Here is a 21,542-nt window from a genome sequence, read left to right on the forward strand (position 1 = left end):
AGAACTATGAAGTCCCCCAGCTGGCAAAGCTGTACACAGATGCTGACCTCTGTGCAATGGGAGTAATGCCTGGTTGTAATCAATGGGATTTGCTGAATGTGTATGAAGTCTGTCAATATGTCTTAGCCTTATGTCTGATTCTTTGAAGCCTTTCACAGAATTTCTCTTATGGATACAGCTGCCTTTGCACTAACGTGAAGAAGCACAATCAGAGTTCATAGTTCAACTACTTCATGCTTATCTCCTTTAACATCACCCAAAGTCTGTGTCAGGGAAGATTTGCAGCTAAAAAAAATATGTAAACAAATTCCACTTGAGAATGTAAACAAGAAAATTATAGTTTTCTACAGACAGATGAAGAAATTTTAAATTGGGATGTTAAGTCAAAATTGCAGTTTAAATTCTCTTTGGGATCCTATTCACAGTGATGAGAAATGCTGGGAACCCAGGCATTAGGAGGAACAACCACCATGAGCACATGAAAGCAAGTCTGAAAAGTTCACCAGGAAAATACTGCTGTATTTTTGGGGTTGGTTTTATTTGGTTGTACCCTTGATTTTTTCAGTGTAGATTTTCTAGGTTGCTAGTGCACATATGTACAACCCTCAGTCCCCGAGGTCAGCTGGTCGGAGCCGGCGCAGCCGGAGCCGCGGGGGCAGATCTTGAGGTACAGGGGGTTTCGGGACCCGACAGCTCTTGTGACAGCGGCTGACGTGGCGTGGGCGTTGCCAGGGTAACAACAATCACACCCCCGCCCCCAGCCCTGAAACAGCCTCAGGGAGGGCAGGGACACGTCGCTGCCCACCAGGCGCTGGGAGGTGAGACCAGCGTGTGAAGCTGTGAGTACCACCCACACTGTGCTGCAGCAGCGGCTGTGGGAGCTCGTGCAGCAGGTGCAGGGGTTCTGTCCTCCTTGCTTGTTAGACCTCATTAATGTTTATAAATATGTAAAGGGTGAGTGTCAGGAGCATGGAGCCAGGCTCTTCTTAGTCACAACCAGTGATAAGACAGGGGACAACGGGCACAAACTAGAACACAAGAGGTTCCACTGAAATATGAGAAGGAACCTCTTAACAGTGAGGGTGCAAGAGCACTGGAACAGGCTGCCCAGGGAGGTTGTGGAGTCTCCTACTCTGGAGACATTCAAAACCCATCTGGACACCTTCCTGTGTAGCCTCATCTGGGTGTTCCTGCTCCGGCAGGGGGATTGGACTAGAATCATCTTTTGAGATCCCTTCCAATCCCTAACGTTCTGTGATGTCTCAGCTTTTAACAGAAATTTAGGAAAAAAAAAAAAATACAAAACCAAAACCAAAAAAAAAAAAAAAAACAAAACCACACAAAAAACCAAAACAAACCCAACAACAACAATGAAAAAAACACAACCAAAAAAACCCACACTGACATTTCTAATAGAGAAAACTTAGTTGTTCAAGTTGTTTGTGACTTCTTTGCTATATTTGTTCATTTTTTTCTTACAAAATTGTTCTTTTTTCGTTCTTTTGAAATTCTATTTTATGCCTTGATGTTTTCTACTCTTAAAAAAGACTAACTTAATCCCAATGTAGCTTGGAAAATCAACAAACATTCTGTAGATTAGCAATGAAACAGAAATAAGATATCTTCAGCTGAAATCCCAAACCAGAATATCAGTATTGCAATGAGTCACAGTCATGCACTTTTTTCTTTCTTTGTCTGTAATGGGCCATCATCCTTGCATTTTGTGCTATCTATTTTTTTTGTGTGTGTAACATCTACCTCAAAGAGCAAATTCATATCTACTCATTTTATTTTTAGAATAAATAATAAGGTTTGTAGTTAATTAAACATATGTAGAGTTTTAATGTCATCTACATTCTTTTATCAGAATTTATATCTTTGCCCTCTTTATCCTTCCTGCTGGGGACTTTTTGATGTAACAGTAAAAATACTGCTTGTGGCTTTGTCTCTTGCTGATCATGAATTCAATAGGGATTAGCACCTGCCAGTAAAGGCTGCATGTTTATGCTATTGATTTGTGAGGGAAGGAAGCTGAGGGCTTTTTCTATTGTGCTATGAAATTAATAAATAATGATTCATTAGGACAGCATTCTGCAGCTCACGGGTGAGCAATAATTTGGTATGAGGGTTGTATTGCTACTCTAAATGTGCCTGGGATTTCACAACAGGGGGACACAGCTCTTGTGGTATCTGTGAGCGCAGCCCTAAGCTCTGTTCCTTGGGATTTGCCCTCTTACAAGGTGGGGAGTTGGAGCAGCAGAAATCAGGCAGCATGTCTTACCGGCATTCTCTCTGGCGCACTTCTCCCTCCAGCAAAATGGTGAGGAGATCTGTGCATAGGTGTCCCAAGAATCTTCAGGTGCCAGGAGAGGACCAAGGCCCCGTTATCTTTGTTGGCTAAGATAAGTAGAGCTTCTTTGCCACGTGTTTTTTGTCACAGGTAAAATTCACTGGAGAACACCAGTCTGATTCTACTATGGAATATGCAGTTAAGAAGAAGGATACAGAGTTTCCAGCCCCTAGCGGAACCAGTGGTCCCTTTTCCATCTGATAGTGCTGTAATTGATATTGGTATTCTGAAATGTTTTAGTTCTTTTGAGACTTTGGCTCTTTTAACCTTTTGGCACTGCTTGTACGCATCCTTAATATAGCCCTGATTCTGTCCTCAGACAGAATTTAGTTGAGACAAAATGTGAAAATCTGAGCTTCAAGGACACAACTGGGAAGTTCTCAGCAAACATTATAAAATATGTTGAAGTTGGAGGAACATTTGTAGTATGCTTTAAATTTGGCTGTATCGGAGATACATATTTTAACACATCTTTGAACTATCAGCATTTGTCAACATTGCCACCCAATGTGGTCTTGCAATGTGCTGTGTGGTAGTTTCATTCATTTTAGCAAACACTAGCTCCTTTAAATTCGCAAACAGTAAATAGATTGGAGTACACGAGTGGTGGCAGAGTTGCATAAAGTAACCATGAAAGCACTGATATGCCCAACGTGGTTTGTATTTGCAGAGATTTGCTATTTCACATGGCTGACAGATCTTCAAGATCACTATGTGTAAACACGTTGGCAGGGCAGTAGGGAGACCTGTATGCAGAGGACAGTACCAACTATGGACTTAATGTCCTTAGGGACTCCAATGCTTTTAATTCAGCAAGAAGAATTTAGATGTGCCTGATATGATAAGCCTGAAGTCACTGTCCTTGTGGTGGACCAGAATTGAAGCTGAAAAATGAATGAAGGAAAATGTAGCAGCATACAGTAGGTATCCATACATCAAAATTAATAACAACACTGGCACTGATTATGATTGGCAAGTTTCTTGTTTAAAGGACCAGCTGATACCTTTGATACCTTACCTGTTTCAGTGAAATTTAATTTCTCACTGTAATATTTTCTCTAGTCCACTTCTAGATTATAAACTGTATAGTTTACATACTTTTGAGTCTCAGTGCAATTGATCTTTGCTGGTGGCTTTGGACGATAAACAGGAGAATGGAAAACAGCATTACTAGTACAGTATGTCATTACAGAATGAACAGAGCAGAAGGAGGGTGGCATTGTTTTTGTGGTGGAACAGTGGGCAAATATTTACATTCTCTGCAGCAAAGCATAGAGCAGAGCACTCATGTTCTCAGCATGCAGGCTGAGGTTAGAAACTTTATCTTTTAAGTGTAATTGAGAGACTACCACTGATGTAAAAAGGTGAAGGTGATAACTTTGCTGTTTTATTCATTTTTTTTCCTGTTTTATTAATAAAAAAGTTTTTGTCAGGACCTGTAGGCTGACAAGAATCTGATTCTTGTGGCAAGCTGGCAGTCTGAAGAGTAAATGGGAACGTCACTGAAGCTTTAGGTGCTTCTGTGAATGAGAAAAATGAGTTTTTCATGGTAGTAGACTTAACTATGCTGGTGAAGGACTGGTGGAAAAGAAACATTGATAAAATTACCCATAGAATTCCAGGTATTCATAGAATCATAGAATACCAGGTTGGAAGGGAAGACAGGAATCATCTGGTCCAACCTTTCTTGGCAAAAGCACAGTCCAGACAAGATGGCCCAGCACCCTGTCCAGCTGAATCTTAATCATGTTGAATGTTGGGGAATCCACCACTTCCCTTGAGGGGTTATTATGGCTGATTGTTCTCATAGTGAAAAATTTCCCTCTTGTGTCCTATCGAAATCTCTCTTGTACTCATTACCCCTCATCTTTTCCATGTAACTCCTTTTAAAAAGGGAGTATCAATCTTCTTTGTAGCCACCCTTCAAATACTGGAATATGGTGATGTGGTGATGTCTCCCCTAAGCCTTCTTTTCTCAAGGCTGAACAAGCCCAGTTCTCTCAGCCTTTCCTCATATAGCAGCTTCCCAGTCCTGTGATCATCTATGTGGCCCTTCTTTGGACCCTCTCCAGCCTGGCCATGTCTTTTTTGTATAGTGGGGTCCAAAACTTAACATAGTATTCCAGGTGTGGCCTGGCAAGCACTGAGTAGAGTGGGACAATGACTTCTTTGTCTCTGCTGGTGATGGCCTTGCTAATGCAGCCCAGCATCCTGTTGGCTTTTTTTACCACAACAGCACACTGGTCACTTGTATTGAGCTTGTTGACCACCAGGACCCCCAATTCCCTTGCCACAGAGCTGCTCGCCAGCTGAGTAGATCCCAGCCTGTGCTGCACTCCTGGATTATGTTTTCCCAGGTGAAAGACTTTACCCTTGTCCTTGTTCAACTTCATAGAAGTTCTTATTAGCCCAATCTTCCAGCCTATCCAGGTCATCCTATGGGGAGGCTCTCCACTCTGAAGATTCCACTTCCCTACTCAGGTTGGTGTCTTTGGCAACCTTCATCAGGGTGCACTTGATCCCATCATCCAGATCACCTAAGAAGTGTTGGGCCTAGTATCGATCCCTGGGAGACTCCACTCATGACTGGTTGCCAGCTTGAAAAGGAGCCATTTACCACCACCCTTTGGGTATGTCCTGTCAACCAGTTTCCCGCCCACCACAGAAAACACTTGTCTAGGTTGTAACACAGTAGTTTCTCTACAGGTAAATCATATTTTATATGAAAAGGACTACAAACAAAAATATCATACAGGAAGGAAGGCACCAAATTAACTGATAAAAGTGTATTTCATACCTCCTGTCTTTTAAACTGTTATCTTCTAGCTGTACAATATCCTACATTACAATTTTTCTCCTGCTTTTTCTTGGAATTTTTTTGCTAATTCATGCCTTTCCTGAGATTTTTTTCCCCCTTTTGCCTACTGGGTTTTCAGCTGGGACTTTTGTAAATAGTTCTGTGATCTGTCTGGAGTCACCCAGAGGATGATGCATATAGAACCCATTCGGTATGGAGCAAAAGATTTTATAATTTCTATTTTCAATTCATAATTTCCTGTGAGACTAGTGCTGACAATGTCCAAAATGCTAACTGAAAGTTATGCCAGAAACCCGAGACAACCTTTGAGGCTCGTGAGAGACATCAGCTTTTTTTAGCATAAGCAGAGGAACAAAGAGTGTTGTCAAGGTGTGTTGCACTCCTGGAGAAATCCCACAAGTCAGACAGAAATTTTGCCCACATCTAGATGAATATGTTGTTTTCCTGACTTATATTCACAATCTAGTAGAAAACATCTTGACTTCTTTTTATCTCCTTGAGAATAAAAACATTTCTCAGAGTGTGTTTATCTTTGGAGAGCTCGAGTAGAAAAAAAGTTTGTCTCCCCGTTTGCTCAGTCTGCAACATTCACCTTTACCCATGTAAGGGACTTGGAAATCTGGTAGTGATGATAAGGGATAGAGTGTACTAATGCACAAACATTCAGCTAGTCTCAGCAGGAAATGTCTTGTCAATACCAGGACTAAGTAATGTGCTAAAGATTTACTGTCAGGTGGCCGTCTTGACCGCAGCAGGGTGGAAATTTGCAGCAGGCGGATGGCCTTACATACTTAGGTCACCTGTGTTTACTTTGATGAATGTGTGTGGTATCCATAGTCTGTATTATTACACTGAATTGAAGGGATGCTGTAGTACCTGATAAACTTGGAAAAAATGTTGTTCACCGTTAACAGCAAAAATAACAGTCAAATGATTGGATATAGGAGGCACCAGCACTGTTATTTTCTGTGGGTTTTTGTTTGTTTGTTTGTTTTTTCTTAAGTTTCTGGCAGAGTACATTGCACTGAACTGAAAATCTTCTGGTTATGCAGTTTGCAGTAGAAAAAAATTGACTGAACAGAGAGGTTGTCCTATGGTTATTGTGCTCTTACATTTATTTTTGTTTATTAAAATTTATGGCATTCATTTGGGGTTTGTGCAGTTATTAATTTATTTTTCTTCAAAAATAAATGACATTGTTTCTCTTACGTGATGCTTTTGGACAACTTTTAAAAGCACTGGCAGAAAATATGCTTGTCTTTTACAGACACCCTTTTGGTTGTAAAAAATTAGTTTGTCTGGTATTTGAAATTTGCCTATTTAAATTGCACAGACAGGCTGCAATTTGGTGATAGGCTGTGAGAATTCAGTGCTGCAAGTTCTCACAGTTTTGTGTATTTGTGTGTGTAAACACTAATTACTTTCACGGAAAGAACTTTAATGTTTATCTTATTTTTTAAAATCCTGAGCAACTCCAGAAACATGGAAGACTTCCTCTGCCACCCCTAAGTTAATCCCTTTGTAAACCCATGCTGACTATTCCCGATCACCTGCTTGTCCTTCCTGTGTCTGTAAATGCTTTCTAGGAGGATTAGTTACTTCATCCCAGGGACTGAGGGGAGGCTGACCCACCTGTAGCTGCCTGGATCTTCCTTCTTCCCCTTGCCATGCTCATGCAAGCCAGGCCAATGAAATTGAAGAGTCAGAGACTTTGAATTTTGTCCCTAAATGGTAATTAGAATTTGACACTGTAGATATAAACTGTTCCATTAATTGAAATTTCACCTCTATACCAGTTACTGTTTCGTCATTCAGAATACTTGGGCCTAATTCTTCACTTTACTCAGGAAACTGTCTAAAGGAAAGTTGATAAATTTATGTCTTCATTCCTTTCCCCTTTGCGTTGCACAGGCAATGGAACAGCTGCTCTACAAGACATCTACACAGTTACTTTAGTGTCCTGACTTGTAAAGTGCCTCCAAGCTGCCCCAAGCAACAGCAAATTTTCTGAAAGCCCTAAAGCAATGTGGTGTGCCAAGAGACAGTTTTAATAATTCCTTCTAATTGATATACAGTTATGTGAGTTCTTATGTCCTCTAAGATAACTATGTATGTTCTGCATTTCTGACCTAGATCTGTCACTGTTTTAATAATTAATTCAATTTCAGTGGTTGCTCCTAGGCAAAAGGTGCACATAAAGAAAATCCTGTATCCTAAATTAACCAGTTTTCACATTTTAATCTTATGTGCATTTCGCAAACCAGTTTTCCAAACCTAGTCTTGTCTTAAATTGGAAGGGTTCTCTAAATTTTGGACAAAGGTTTTTTGGACTAAGTGTAATGTCCAGACAAAAATCAGTGTGGTCATTTAAAAAATGTTTATTTTGGTTTTACAAGTTAATGACTAAGATTACTCATGTTATAAACATGAAAAGCATTAGTAGTCTTGGTGTTTTAGGGTCAAAATCTGTTTTTAATTCAGTTTATTTGTGTTTCAGTTCCTTCTCTATCTTAGGCATTTTAAAGCAAGAATACATGTTGATCTGTGTGATTAACTAGATTCCAATAAAGGCTATAAAAGTGGTCTAAGGTCCACCTGCTTACACAGGTGGGAGAGTATCGTTTCAGAATCATGGAGGTGATATTTGAGTAGTTTTATCTCACAACATTTAAGTATGTGTCTAAAGATTTTTAGAAATATCTTTCCAATTTTGTAAATGAATGAACAACCGAGGGAGACATGCTTGTCCATAAATAGCGAGGGTAACATGTCTTTTCCAGCAGCAGGAGACAAAATACAGACCATTATTTTTGGCCATCATGTGTTTCCATCATTAATTACAAATACAACTCATGCTGTTATCTCCACAGAGTGCTACATGCCAGCTACATTCTAGGCATAGTACGTGTAATCTTGATAGAAAATGTGCTTGGTATAGATTGTCATATCACTCTTCTTCACTAAAATGTGAGAAGTTCTAGGGTTTGACTTAGAGTGTTGGTTTTTTATTTTTTTCTGAAATAAAAAGTGATTCCTTTGTCCCCTTTTCCATATGAACTTTTTGAAAATAAATGTATTTTATAGGCATTATAAATAGAACTATGACTGGAATACAAAAAGCTACTAGTACCGGGTCAGTCTTGTGGTGCGTGGAAAACTTGCATTGCATCTCCAGGATTTCAGCTTTGCTGAGGAAAACAAAGCCTTCTATCCCAGTGGTTGCAGAGATAATAGTCCAAATCTGAAACTGAGGTAGACTCATTAACTACCTGACTTTGTTAGTGGCTTGATACAGTATATTGAGGAGTGTGAGTTTTTTGCCACTCTGCAGGAACTTTGCTATCCTGTGAATTTGAAGGCTTCTTGGTAGCATTATATGTTAATGTTGCCTGTTCAGTAGCTCTTGGCTGGAGGATGGGAAAGGGAAGAGAGCAAGAAGCCTTATAGGGAGTGTTGAGAATTAGGGCGGGAAAGAAAAAAGTAGGAAGAAGAGATTCTTCTGCCTCCTCTTCATGTTGTGGTATAGCTGGGAGTTGATGAAGAGAATGATTTATCTGTGTCTTTAGTTCGGGAAGAAATACACCGCATGTTCTTTGTATTTTTCAGCCATTAGTGTTATTTAAACCCCTCAAATCGGTGATCCTTACTGAGAGGTGTGCTGTAGGTGTGTTGCGCATGTCTCAAATGGCTAGAAATTGTGTTTGTAAAACTGGAGGCACATGACTTGGTGCCTTTGTCAGCTTCATGACTTCTACCTTCTGCCTCGCCTGTGTACTGTTTGAGAAATGTTGCTCTAAGCAATGCGGGAAAAGGAAAAAACACGGGGAAGGATGAGGACAGAAGATTTATCTTGGGCTGAGTAGCCTACATACAAAGTTTCAAGTTGTTCTAGTCAAATTCTCTTGGTTGCTTTCCAAAATGCAGAAGATGATAAAGAAGGAAATATCAGCAATACCACGTAAAATACAAATGGGTTATGATTCATTTCAGTAAATAAAGGATTTTTAAAAATTTCTTCCAATGTCTTCTGATACACAGTTCTGTAAGTCAGAAAAGCACGGGGTTACATACCGGGAGAACCACAAGAGAAACCAAATGTTTTTGATTATTATTATACTTTATTCTAACAGTAGTAAAAAAGAAACAGCAATAAAACCAGTGACAACCAGTGTGCGATAGCTACAATCCCTCCCTCCAGCTCTCATATCTGGGAGAATGTGTCTAAAGAGAAAAGATCTAGGCCAAGAATTAATACAGTTGGGGGTGATATTGAATTTGACATCTGCCTCATTGACTTCACTGAGTCTGTGCTCATTACTGTAGTTATTGTGCCTAAACTGATTATAAAGGTAGGATGAGAGGATTAGGAATCTGAAGAAGAATAAAAGAACACCGGAAACAGGAAAAACAAACCAGTATTTCACTAGAATCATGTTAAGTATTTCACTTGGGATTAGTATTTTCTTTAATCCAGGTAATGCTTTTCTGTTAATCCTTCTTTCTAATATTTGTCCTGATGTGAATCAAGCTCTGTGTCTTTTAAGTTTCTTTGAATTCCTCTTCCATTTTTTTTTTCCCTCTTCAAATAACAAAATAAACCCCTAAACCCTGAAACTTAGGCCTTAAAACAGGCTTCTTTATTGTACTGAGAGATGGATTCACATAGCCTCCTGGAATAATTACCTGGATGGACAGACTCACTCAAATGGAGGGGCAGTAGAGGAGTTGTAACTACGTAGTTGTGACTTTGTCTCCTGTTATCAACTATATTGAACTGGCTGGTGGTGGGACGACCAAACGGACTAAAGAGTTTGTTGTAGGCTACTCTCGTTAATTAATGTTCTTCATGTTTCATAAGATCAGACATGGAAGAAGTTGACTGGTGGTGGTTATGAAAGCTGTGACTGTGTTTTGTGCTTGAATTGGTAACTCGGCTTCAGGAGGAGATAAGAACTAATTCATCGATTGTGAATAAATGTAGTCTTGAGACTCAGAAAGCCTTCCAAGCAAGTCAAGGTGAGAAATTTAGCACCAGCTTTCTAATCTGAGCAGTGGGCTATTGAATTGGAATAAGGTGAATTATATAATACTGATTTGTGTCTTCATTTGGGGGTTTTGTTTTGGTGGCATTTTTGTTGTTTGGTTTTGTGTTTATGTGTGATAGCATGATTTTTGGTGTCATGTTACTACGTAGAATTTACCACAAATTCCTACATAAGTAGGAATTACTTTTATTTAGAACTTTGGCATAATGGATCTTCTGGAACAAAACTTTGAACAAACAAAATTCAAATAACTGTAATGGAAATATATCCCTATTGAGTTGGTAATAGCTTCACAGCTGGAAAAGGATATCAGCAGAGGAAGACGCTCTGTGCTAAGCTTTACCTTAGAGTCAAACAGATGGAAAATTCATCTGACTGAATATGTGAACTTTGAAGATAGTCAATGAGACTTGATAGTTTCAACAGACAGATCTATAGAACAAAAAGTATGTACTACTGTATTTTGAAATAGGGAACTTAGTCTTGTGGTTTTGGCAGTATAGAAGAATGACATTAACTTAGCAAGAAAAATACTGAAAAATCATTCTCTTAATTAATGTTGTCAGGGAAACTTAAAAGCGTCAGATTATGCTTTTAAAGTAGGTATCATTTTTCATGAGCAAAAGAAAAAATATTTATTAAATTAGTTATGATCTTTAAACATAAAATTACTTCATTAAAGATTAATATCTCTTTACTTGACTCAGAGATATAGTAGAAGGAAAACAAGTTTGCTTGATTGGTTGTTTTTCTGTTGGTGTGGGGTTTTGTTTGGTTGGGTTTTGGTTTATATTGTTCAAAAAAAACAGAAACTAGTGAATTAAATGGATTTTTCACTTTTTTTCTGGCTGTAAGGAAAAAAAATCCCTGCAGTTTTATGAGTGTGTTTTGTTTGGTTGGTTGGTTTTGTGTGTTTTTTTTTGTTTGTTTGTTTGTTTGTTTTTAATGAGTGTTCCTCTCTTTCCTATAAGGTTAGAGTGAGATAAGGACAAGTTAAATTGACTTTCCTAATAGAATGTGACCTTGGAAAAGTGTTACATAGTGTTCAAGGAGAAGGGGAAGGAACAACTAAACAAAAAAACAATTGTTACTGTTAAACGTAGCATGGTCAAATAGTTTAGCTCTGTTTACGGTTGGTGTTTTTTGTTTGGTTTTGCTCATTAAGAAATCTTGCTATTTTAATCCCTAAATCCTGATTCTAGAGTATGAAGAGAAACATTTAGATCAAGCATTTATAGATGAAATTCTTCCTCAAATTTTTCATTTGTTTAGACATAGGTAGTAAAATTGGTCTCCATTAAATCTGAACCAGAAATAATACAGTCAATACTTAGTCACTATTTATTCATGTAATGTGAATGGATGTCTTTTTGTGACAAGACTTGACAAGGTTAAAATGGTGAATCACATACTGGTTAAAATCATGTTAGGTGGCTTTGCAAACCTATGAAAAAAAACATAGCCCTCAAGAAAATGAGATCAGTGTCTTGTGAACTTTAATTGAAACGCATGGATGCAGTGCTGAGCTGGAGCCTAGCTCTCTTTAGGACTGGTAGCAGGGACGGTAACTGGCAGAAAGTTTTTCTTTTTATAAAAGCTCTTAGAAGTGGTACTAGTAGTAACAGACCTCACTCTTACAGACACTGCTCCCTGGGGACCTTGTGTGACTCCCAAGAGTTACTGCCAAGAAAATGAAAACAGCATTTCGGTAACTCTTCCTTTCAAATCTTCCAAAGTGCAGGCAGGTCTGGAAAGCTTTTAAGGATAGCAAATTTTAATGTTTCGCTTTGAAACAATTCTGTCAAACAGACTTTGAACAACGAATCTCAAAAGGACTCTCCTGCTTGCCCTCGCTTCCCCAGTCTTCCTGTTACTTTTCAAGCAGCCCACTGGAACAAAATGCACTAAAATTGGGTCAAGCGGGCAACATGATTCAATCCAGCGACTTTTTTATCACATTGGGCCTTAATATAATTTCACTTTTTGTTGGTTTGTTTTTTCCTTTGTCCTTCCCCATGTTACCTTTATCCTTTTTGGTGGGAATCTGTTCCCCAACTCCTTCCCTTCTTCCTCACAATTGCTTTCCAGTAGGAAAAAAACAAAGAAAACCCCAAGGGATCCCATGAAGACATTGTCCTTTCTTGCTGCCTTCTCTAAATTTTATAGTGATTTGTATAAGTACCCTTTGCTATTGATGCATATTCTGCAGCTGGATTGTGGTTTTTATCTTGTATAATTTTACATTTTTGAGTGCTGTTTTTATTCTTTTAGTCTAGTGTATCTAAAGAAACTTCACTGAATGTAGTTAACATATAAACAAATTGTATGTGTGCATACAAACACATGAACACACAAATATAAGCACTTTTTCCCTCTCCATTCCCTGCTGGAGGCTGTTCAAGGCACATTAAAAATACCTTATTTAATAACAAATATGCGGTTAGAAAGAATGGTTAATTTTAATTTACTTCCACGGCCTGAAGTGGGTTAGGGAAGAGTTTGTTTAACATAAATCTCTTGGACATTTTACATTTTTTCTTGTAACGGTGCTTTATTCAGAAAATTATTGCATAATAACTTCATTTGTGAGTTAGCTTAATATCATTAATATTAATTTATATGCCTTATTAAACTGTAATAGATAATTACATTTAAAGAAAACAAAATGAGGCTGTATCTGAATGCATGCTGTTGAGTCTAAAACCACGCTAGATAAAATGTCACTTGCCTATTAAACTGATCTGCTTTTCAATTTTTATTAAAGGGCAAAACAAGCACAAATGCGCATTTGCTTTCTTGTGTCAGATCATCTTTTGCTGCTTTGCATTCATCATAGTCCAGCATAAACAAAGGCGTGGGTAAGGGATCGGGATTCTTTCTTCTGGTTCACTTGAACTCTTACTAAGATTTCTTGAGTGGATAAATCTTTGACCAGTGATAATTGCTAGAGGTCCCCACATGGTGCCCAGTTGTTTGCTGGCTTACAGTTTCAGCAACATCTCAATTCATATTACCTTGTTCTGAAGTCTTTCTGATAACCTTTCCATTCCAAGAATGGGTAATTCAAGTTCAGAAGCTATGCTGGGAGAAGCATTGAAATGTTTAAGTGGTTGTTCTGGCTTTTTTGACAGTAGAGCATAAAAATGCCAAGAAAAGGCATTCTCAAAAGATTTATAATATTTTCTACTTTTCTTTCGCTAAGAAAAATGAAGGAGTGTCTTCCTTGGAATGCATTACTTCCATCTTCAATCCTGGAAAAAAATATTGAAATGGAGACAGAGATAAGGGGGGAGAGAGAAGAGAGAGAAGGATGATGGGCATTTACTTCACTTTTCAGAGGGGATAGGTCTATTTGCAGAATTATACTGACAGTATTCTGTGTATCTTTTCCAATCTCCATGTAAAAGGATAAAACTAAGATCCTTTTACTACAAGTTTATTACTGTTTACAAATAGAGTCAAGAACAGCTCAAGTTGGTGTTTCTTTTGAGAGAGTAAGTTCTTAAATGGTCTTTTTCACTGTGTATGTGTCCACTCTATTCAACTGAAATCTTAAATTGGAGACTAGGTCTTCTTTTCTCCAAAATTAATATTTAATTATTTATTTATTAAACGTGGCTGTCTTCATTGGGCTTCTGAGTTTCTTTAGACCATTGTAGGACATTTGATTCCCATGTTTTCCTTAGCTGGGTCTGTCACTTTTCAGTCATCTGGTGATACACTAATTTTAATGTCTTTCTCATATGATGTGAGTCAGTTTTGTGCTTGTGTCACAGTATTTCTTTCCAAACAAAACCCCTTGTAAGCTCTTGTGAGAAATCATACTTCAAGTTTTTTTGAATTTTCACTTTTTAAAAATGTCATTGTGTTGCTTTTTTCCTCCCTACCCTTTAATTAAATCAAATAAAATTATCACCTTTTGGCAGACTGTTTTTCTCATAAATATTCATGTTATCTATTGTTCTGATTTTACTGTTTCTCTTTTTTGTTTTCTTATTTGTGCTGCTCATCTTTAACCTTCAGATCTATACACAGTCTGCTTTGTGCTTATAAATAATAGATTTCTACTGCTAACATAAAACATATCCATGAATTTACAAGTATTCTAAACAAGTCTAAATGCACAGCTATCAATTTGACTTTACAGAAGGACTAGCATAAGAAAACTTGCCTTGAAAAAAAGGGCGTCAGGAGCTGTTTCCTGCCAGAGGAGGAATGAATTATAAGGATAATTCTGATAGTCAAGGCCAAGAATATAAATGTGCATTGTATTTGCCAGTATTTTTTAAATGACAGCAAGGTCATTTCTGATTTACTTGGAATACTTTACTAACAGCGTGTGTGCTTCTGTGTGTGCAATATGCATTAGATCCCTCTGCCTGGTCGTAGAAAATAGGTTATAATATGGGGGACAGTACTACATTGAATTTGTTTTATGGAGTCAGATGGCTGCTTCATGAGATTATTGCCATCAGAAACCATAATTATGGCTTTTTATTATTCTGCAATTTTTCCTTGTATGTAGAAGCAGAATATAATTTTCTCTTCCTCTTGTGTGTTGAGGTTAATCAAATCTAATATTGCAGGATTACATTATCCTTTCCACACTCAGTTTTCCAGCAATTTTGTAGACTTTATACAGCTGTCTATAGAAGTCTCAAACTAATCCTGTTCATTAGTTCTTGAATTGATCTTGTGACTCTGCAAAAAGTCGATATTCCATATTCATTCAAAGGAATGGCTAGCTCTGATGATGATTGCATTATTTTGAATCTTGCAGAATACTAAAATCTCCACCTAAAGGCTTTGAGCCCTCATGCTTGGTTCTTCTAGCTGTCTAAATGGAGTTTGGTATTTCCATTCTGGTTCATGAAGGCAAATGTCCATACCATGGAAACCAGGATGTTGCTGAGGTCTGCACATAATTCTCTCCCCACATGGAGATATAACAGGAGTATGCTCGGAGAGCATGGTTCTCCAAAGTGTTGGTTTTGACCTGTTTTTACACGAAATTATATGATTGCCTTGGTTGTTGACTCTTGCCTCTCCCCTTGTGACATTTGAATTAAATGCTGATGGTAGCTGCAGCTGTGAGAAGACATGGGGGAGCTGATAATTTTGGACTCTAGCCTCTTGAACAGAAGCTACCAGCTCATTCGAGGCTTCAGATAGGGTTGGATTCATGGAGGACTTGAGTTTTCAGCAAAGATGACTACTGTTATCTGCAATCTATATAGTCTTAAATATTTTTTCAATGCTGTCACAGTAAAGTTGCCTTATTACTGTACTAAAGTTTAGTTATTTCCAACGTGGTTCGTATCCGGAGTACATTTTTACTTTGTTTACTCTCCTCATGTTTAATATTGTTTTGCTAAAAGGCATTGCTGCTAACATTTTTGTCTTCCCTCTGTTCTGGCTGTGTGTGTCAAAGTCAGCATCTCATCCTTACCATGTTATTGTTGATATTTTTTTTTAATTGGCCAAATATAACTTAGTTGAGTGATAGTAGTTATCTTAGCACAGTCCCCATAGCTTGAGGGTCATTCTCCCCAGACGACTGAAACCAGTGCTAAAAGCCGGGGTCTTTGACAGTTGCTGAGGAGACATTCAGGTTATTACATCTGGCGTTAAAATTTTGCTGTGTATTTCTCTTGCATTAATCTTTGCTTTGCAGCCACACAGAGTCTTCCCTATTGCTCTCTTGAGAAAAAAAATGATTGCGTACTGTTCCTCACTGATAGGAGCATCGTAAGAGCAGCACACCAGCTACCTGGTAGCTTCATGTGTTTGAAAATTTAAGCATCCAGCCAGTCACTTACTTGATATAACTAGTGCAAGAACTTGTAACACAAGCTAGGAAGCTTTTCTGTGAGTGCAGCATGTTTTGTAGAAGAACAGTGAGAACAGAAACTTTTCCTACAATAGGAAAAATAGGAGGTTTTTTCATGGTTTGAAAAAAATCTTTTGAACAATTGATTCTATTTCTCTCCAATTATTAAGTATCACAGGCAGTATTGACACTATTTCAGTACTGATTAACTAATAAACCACATATAAACTGTTGTGCTATCACGCAGTAATTGTGGTTAGTACATACAGTTTCAGTTTATCAAGGCTATGAAAGCTAGAACACAAGACCCAGGAAAACAGCAAATACTCATCTAATTAAAACTAGACACCTTTCAACCCTTCTCAGTTTTAAATAGGAAAAGATTACAGAAAGAAGAGGATTAGAGGGAGCAAAAACATCTTTCACCCTTCATGTCACACAAAAAAAGAAAGAACAACACTTAAAAATTTGAATTTCACAGGGATAAATGGTAATGATCTTGCTTATCTATGAAACGTTCCAACGTAGTGTTAACTTGTAATGCCTTTCAAAATGAGTGCAAGCTGCCTGTAAAGGACCTTAATTCCTGAGAAAAGGAAAGGCATAGTGCCAAAATAAAGGGTGTCAACTTCTTTTTCATTGCCAGTGACAAAGGCATCCCAGAGACATGCTAGAGGCTCTAATCCGGTAGGGTAAACAAAACCCTTGCTTGGTATTAATTAAAAGGCTTCAGAACACAAGTAGTCTTAGACACTTGAAAAGGAAACTTTAATTGGATTAACTACTGAACAAATTTCAAGTTTAGATTACTTGTTTTTAAGGCAAAAAATAGAGAGATAGAAGGTTCGTTTGCAATAGGAGAGTTACAGGGTAAAATGACATTGAAAAACAATTATATCTTGACTGTGTTTATTATGTCTTTGGATAAAAATAGCTTGTATCTCGTCTTGACTGACCAGTAAGTCACATATCTAGCTAAGGTTAGTACTGAATTGTTTGGGGGTGCACACAAGAGCTTTTGATCTTTGTCCAGGAATCTTTTCCAAATGAAAAAATCCACAAAGGCATTCCCTGTGATGGTTACCAAAATGACACTAGCCTAGTCTTTGTAGTGGGAAATTGAAAAATATTGATTTGGACCTGAGCTTCAGAAAGCCAATTCTAGGCATGTTTTTGATCTGAAATTCTCATTCATCCACCTGGATGGGACTGCTTGCTTGATTACAACTGAAGATTTCTTTCTCAGTATAAAAAGATAAATATTTCTTCCATTACAATGGATGGTTCCATGTGTGAGGGTCTGCTATATCATTAGAAGTCAGAGTTGTAGACACACTGTGCTCTGTAGAGTCTTATTAAAATATTAATGCAGGCTGCTGTTGTATAGACAACAGGAAGCCTGCAAGTGTGATCTCTAAACAAGAGTTTGGAAATTGCCATCAAAGGTTTGAAATCTAAGAAAAATTGTCAAAGGTTTGAAATCTAAGAAAAGTTGTTTGCTTTATACTTTGAAATAGTATTCTCAGTGTAGCAGGCAGAGGCATATCTTTCAGAAAAAAAAAAATAGTGATGTCTTAACATATGTGATCACAGTCTGATAGTCTAGTTTTAAAATAAATCCTTTTGCATGGGTCACTAATTTTCTCCCTCCCCCTATATTTGAAGCAGTCAAACAACTTGAATCAAGACAATTTATTTACAGAATCTACTGATTTTCTACTGTGTGAGTTAAAATCTAGGAGAAACTTCAGTGCTTGCATAGTCTTGAGTGTGACTTGAACAGGAGACATCAAACGCGATGAGAAATTTTTCATATCTGCCTGAAGTATGAATGGCTGGGTAACAGGAAGTGCAAACTCTGTGTGACTGGTGTTTAATCATCGCTGATGAGCAGAACAGTATGCGGCCAAAACAGAACTTGACTGGGTGATGTGGGGAGCCAGCCTCCTTTATGAAGATGAAAGTTAAACAGACGTGAGGGACTGCTACTGGAATGCGAAAATAGAAATCATGTTTAACTATCAAAGTGTCTTAAATCCAGTAGAGTGGAAATGACACAGAATTCTGGAACTAAACAGTTTGCAAAAAGGGGAAGAGAAAGCAATTAAGGAAATAGGGTAATACTAAGAGGAAGGCTTGGATATTGTTTCTCTTCTGGTAGCTCAGTTTGGAATGATATACATTTATAAACATACCCCAGTTAACTTCACTGAATAGGACCTTTAATGTACATAACTCCTTAATTTTCTGGAACAGGACTTCTATTTGGGCTTTGAAGGACAAGAGATGGATGAGCCCATCTCAAATATGTGAGGTACAGTGTATGTTGGGGAAAAACCTGAAGGGCTTAGATAACATGGTAAGACCAAGTAAGTCTCTATCTCTTGATGGTCTTTAGGTTTCGGAAGGGGAGTTCAAGTAAAAATCTACACAATCTCATGCTGCTCTCTAATCAATGTCATGCAGATAGTTCTACTGAAGGAGTAAATTGCTGCCCTTTAGTCAAGAAAAGCTCACACAGAATAGAAGTAGAGTAGAAGTAATGGTAGGTTGGGATAGCTGTACTGGAAAGTGTGACATTTATATGACATCTTTATAAACCTATTAGTACATTTTTCTTTAAGGTGACTGAAGTGTAGCTATTGGGACCCAATAAATGCCTGATCCCCTTTCTAAACTGGTTGTAGGGGGAAGGAGGATAACTAGCTTGATAACTTATAAAAATGCATTGCTTTCTATCTTAAAATGAAAATAAGAAATAGTGTTTGCTATATGTCCAGAGATTTCTTTAATGCCAGAAGGGTTTTATTACAGTGTTCTGACCTCTTGTACAGTGAAGTCTACAGATGTTCACCACATATTTTTCTGTCTCAGGACTGTTACTTTTATGAGCCTGAAGGCTTTGGGAAATGGCATCTAGAGGAGTTTATGTTTCCTCTTGTAAACCTTTCTACTACATGGCTAGTCTTCATTTGTCTGCTAGTTGTGTTACGTCTTCCCTTGCTCAGTCTGAGACTTGTCTAGCATCAGAATGTCTTTTTATATGAAGGAACTTTATAATCAAATCCCCTTAACGATCTCATTGATAAAAGAAACCAGTTCATTTAATGTTGCCTTGCTACATGGTAGGCTTTTTTGGTATGGCTGCTGTAAATTATTTCCTGAACATTTTAGAGATGTTCAGAAGTATTCAAGAGCAGCAACAGAACTGGAACATTGTTTCCAGAACTCTAATTAAGAGCCAGATAATTAGGTACTATCTCCTTATCCAGCATTTATGTCCCCTCATTTAAGTACCTACTGATTTCATTGTTCTGCTGTTCACATTGTTTTGCCTTCTGAATTTGAAAGTCCTTTTTGAAATTGTACATCTCCTAAATGCACTTCCCCCACTGAGTAGTTTTGAGCTATATTCTTTATAGTAGAGATATTATATAGTAGAGATATTGTATTTCACTTAAAAAAAATTCCATGCATTTCATGTAAAGACAGTATTTTTTAAATCTCCTTTCCCTATTTCAATAAGTTATTATTTCCAGAGATCTCTTCTGTATCCTAAAGTTCATTTTGAGGCAAGGGGAAAAGTTCTAGCACATTTGGGTTCTGAAGGGCAATGTCAAATCTTTCTATGATTGTTAGTGCTGTCTTACTCTACTAGCCTGAGATTGGTGTTGCTAATGCCCTGATGTGTCTTCCCATGCTTAGATTTGTTCTCACTTCTTGAAAATACAATTTCAGAAGGTCTGTGTAGGCTGTAAATAACTTTGAACAGGGAACGAAAATTAGAATATTTTGATTTTGTTCAAAAACTTGGCTGAATTAATTTCATAAAAGGAAAAAAAAATATCTGTTTTCATACTTGTCCTAAAACATCACTGAAATAATATTTAATTTCAGTTGAAAAATAATTTGGAGAAAACAGTTCCCAAAATACCATGCAGTTGGAAAAATCTCCCTCTCCTTATTCTCGATGCAGTCTTTAAATGTGATTATCCACTGTTTACAGAGCTTTGTTTTGACCTTATTCACCGTTCATAAATATACTCTAACCATCTTTTTATATGGCTCAGCTGCACTTCATATGTGCTTCCTCTAATGTCTGTGTAAATACAGCTGATCACAGTTAGATCAATATGGTAATCTAGGCTACTTGGCTTTTTTTTGGTCACAATTGCCTCTTTTACCTCCATACTTCATTTTATCCAAAGATGATCATGAATGCAGGGGAAAAAAGCCAAACCACAAAACAAAAAACTTTAATGGTTTTATGAAATTAGGGCATCTTACTTGATTGGAATTGGAGCATTAATACTCAAACTATTAATAATAATAATAATAAGCTAGACAACCAAAAACCACGGAAACAAATGTGTTATCCCTTAGGGTCTGATTTTCCCTGTCTTCTTCCAAAATGGGTTTAGCTAAAGCCAGAGAAATCTCTACTGTCAAATTAAATAGATTAATCTTTGCTATGAATTTGTAGTCATACTTGTGAAACAAAAAAGCTTTCTTTAACAGGATTAAAATTGTGTTATTGACATCAAGATTAATAATATATTTGCATCACAAGAAAAAAATATCTCTGCATCAATATTTTAACTGTTTAAAGAAGTTACTAACTCAGAATTTAAGCATGATGAACAGTAACTGATTAATTCAATTTTTTTAGTAACTAAAAGCAATAGCATTTTTCTGTTCTTTCACTGTCATAGCGCCACAACTATCTGTTGATACAAAGAAGTACATCATCCCTTTCATTTAACCCTATATGCTACCACTTGCCATCTTTAACTTTCAGGTACTTGGGTATTTCTGCAAATGTAACATCTCTGTATCAGTGTTATTTTTAACTTTTTTTTTTTTTTTTTCTCTAATTACAGAAAAAAGGAACTGTTTTAAGTGGAAATAATAGAGGGGGGAAATTTTTAGGCTGACACGCTAAAAGAAAAATGCTGTATGGACTGCCACACTGTAGCAGTATGGGGTTTTCATTATTTTATTCTGTCATGCAACCCAAGTAATAGACACCATTTCAGGTGCAGCAGACAATCTCTCAAGCAACCAGAGCTGTTGTTTAGTGTATATAAGAGCTATAAAAATATCCTCTGCTGGAAAGCAAATGTTGTATGAGGAGTATTTCAGTTAACTTTTTATTCTTCCATGTTCATTTTCTCTCTTAAATTAATATTGCTTCTTTATGCTACACCTCTTCCCCCCTCCGTGGATAGTAAATTATGTACTATATTTCTGTAGAAGTTCTGAGATGTTTACCAGTTATTCATGCTTTCTGTCTTTTTTATTGACATATAGATATGTTTATGAGAGCGGGGGAGAGAAAATGCAGGATGGTGAGTTCCTCTTTAGGGAAAACTGTGATGGAGTGAGCAGCCTCACATTCATAGCTGTTAAAATTTCAGTCACACCTTTCTCTCTTTTAGTGTATTTGTTGAATCGTCTACAGGGCTAGGAATTGGCCTGATTAGTAGATTTCATTTGTTA

General features: G+C 37.4%; 1 protein-coding gene across 4 annotated transcripts in view; it reads left to right on the plus strand.

The window, feature by feature from the left end:
* CNTNAP2 (contactin associated protein 2) overlaps positions 1 to 21,542 on the plus strand; it is a 1,147,495-nt gene that overhangs the window by 287,580 nt on the left and 838,373 nt on the right. Inside the window, exon 1 of one of the 4 annotated variants that reach the window (XM_065052117.1) lies at positions 821 to 839. The exons of the other annotated variants lie outside the window; for them this stretch is intronic. The gene's annotated coding sequence lies outside the window, so the exon portion shown is untranslated. Of the gene's footprint in view, positions 1 to 820; positions 840 to 21,542 lie in introns of those variants that run through there. 4 annotated transcript variants of the gene reach the window in all.

The sequence above is a fragment of the Columba livia genome, chromosome 2 (assembly GCF_036013475.1).
Source record: "Columba livia isolate bColLiv1 breed racing homer chromosome 2, bColLiv1.pat.W.v2, whole genome shotgun sequence".
Lineage (NCBI taxonomy): Eukaryota > Metazoa > Chordata > Aves > Columbiformes > Columbidae > Columba > Columba livia.